The sequence below is a fragment of the Humulus lupulus genome, chromosome 9 (genome assembly GCF_963169125.1).
Source record: "Humulus lupulus chromosome 9, drHumLupu1.1, whole genome shotgun sequence".
NCBI classification, from domain to species: Eukaryota; Viridiplantae; Streptophyta; class Magnoliopsida; order Rosales; family Cannabaceae; genus Humulus; species Humulus lupulus.
In genome coordinates, this window is record NC_084801.1 from 14029937 (window position 1) to 14031762 (window position 1826).

A 1826-nucleotide genomic window follows, 5' to 3' on the forward strand; every position below is an offset into this window, starting at 1 on the left:
TGTGCTAGGCATGCTTAGCTTTGCGTAATTCTGAGTATTTCAGATCCACTGTACTATTATGCTATGTAATAATATGTAAAATTCTTCACTAGCTGATCTAATTTATGTCTTTCATGCCAATTCTCATTCCTATCTTTTGAATGTGACATTCAGGGTACGATTCCACTATGGACATCTAGATGTATTTGACATGATATTTCACATAACGAGAGGTGGCATAAGCAAAGCATAAAAAACAATCAATCTGAGTGAAGATGTTTTTGCAGGTAGAAACAAGTCATCTAAAAAAATATATAAATCAAACTTGGAGTCATATTATTATACACTCCAACATAATTTACAACTGCATACATCTGATTTGTCTCTATTCTTATTATTTTCCCCTAATGTGTTATAATTTGTGTATGTTGTAGGTACACATTGTTCTGGATACTAGTACTATTGAGCAAATTTTCCTTCAGCTACTGGTTTGAGGTAAGTTGTCATGTGCAACTACATAATAACTCCATAATACATGACTATTTATTAGATAATTTACTAATAAATGTTTTATTTTAGATTGCCATAAATATCTTTCTTCAGTGGAAATTGTATGAATGTAAGCGGCTGTTGTACAGAAAAGCTCTCCATTTTAACAAATTTCTTTTTGTTCTCACAATAGAACTACATTAATGGACAATTATAATTGCATTGTTATTCTGTGACTGTTGTACTATCTAATTCTCAGCTTTTGGCATAAAATCAGAGCTAATTAAGTCTTAGTATTTCTGTTCATTGTAATCTTTTTGACTCTTATGCTGAGTTAAATATAAACATGAAAGCATACTTACGGTTAACTGCGACCAATGGAATAATGCAGATAAAGCCTCTCATAGGACCAACAAAGCAGATCATGAAAATTGGTGTGAAAAGTTATGACTGGCATGAGCTTTTCCCAAAAGGTTTTCTCTATTCCATTGTACATAGTTTGTCCAAAAAAATTAATCAGAAACCTATTATAGCTACTAAATCTAACCCCCCAAAAAAAATTGCTTCTCTTGCAGTACAGAATAACGCCGGTGCAATCGTTGCAGTATGGGCTCCTATAGTAGTTGTGAGTGTTGTTTGTCATACTCTCTTCTTATAATATCTGCAGTAGTTTCATCTTATGGAAGCTCATCTTAGTTTAAGTTTATTAATGATGAACACTGTAAAATATCTTGAACAATATTTACTCGTGAAAACCTGAAAATCAAAACCATGCTATAATATTTACTCGTGGTGAAGCTCTTCAGACCATTGACATGAATCAAGTATGCTCTTTGTCCAGACCTTAAGAGAACATATATTCACTGGAAGGTTGCATCCACTTAGCCAATTACTAATTGAAAATATTATAGTGTAGAGTCCAAGAACTTTACTTAGCTAGTTAGATAGTAGTAGCAATAGTAATAATTGTAGTATTTTTATGACTGTGGATTTTGGTTCAGACCGGGATTTAATTGGACACTCGTAGTAACACTTGCAGATTTTCTAAGTTTAACCTATAGTTTAAGAATATTAATTTTAACCTAAGGTTTGATTAATATGACTGATATTGATGGTGATATTTATTATATTATAAGGTTTAGATAGACCCAATAAGATAGTAACACTTGTCATGTGTATGTTTAATGATAATTAAGTATTTTTGAGGAATAAGTTTATTAAGATCAATATTTGAATATCCTAGGGTCTATCAGCAGCTTTGAAATCGTTAGAGGACTTAGTTAAGGCTGTTTACTCAATTCAAATTAGGCTGAAAATGTACAATTTCGTGTGTAAATATTCAGCGTATGCCGATATAT

The 1826-nt window shown here is 31.7% G+C and overlaps 1 long non-coding RNA gene across 1 annotated transcript; it reads left to right on the plus strand.

Moving 5' to 3' along the window:
• Nucleotides 1-413: 413 nt before the first annotated feature.
• Nucleotides 414-1095, plus strand: LOC133800957 (uncharacterized). Its single transcript, XR_009876673.1, has 3 exons — nt 414-474; nt 860-941; nt 1044-1095. It is a non-coding gene; the product is annotated as an uncharacterized LOC133800957 (long non-coding RNA).
• The last annotated feature ends 731 nt before the right edge of the window (nt 1096-1826 follow it).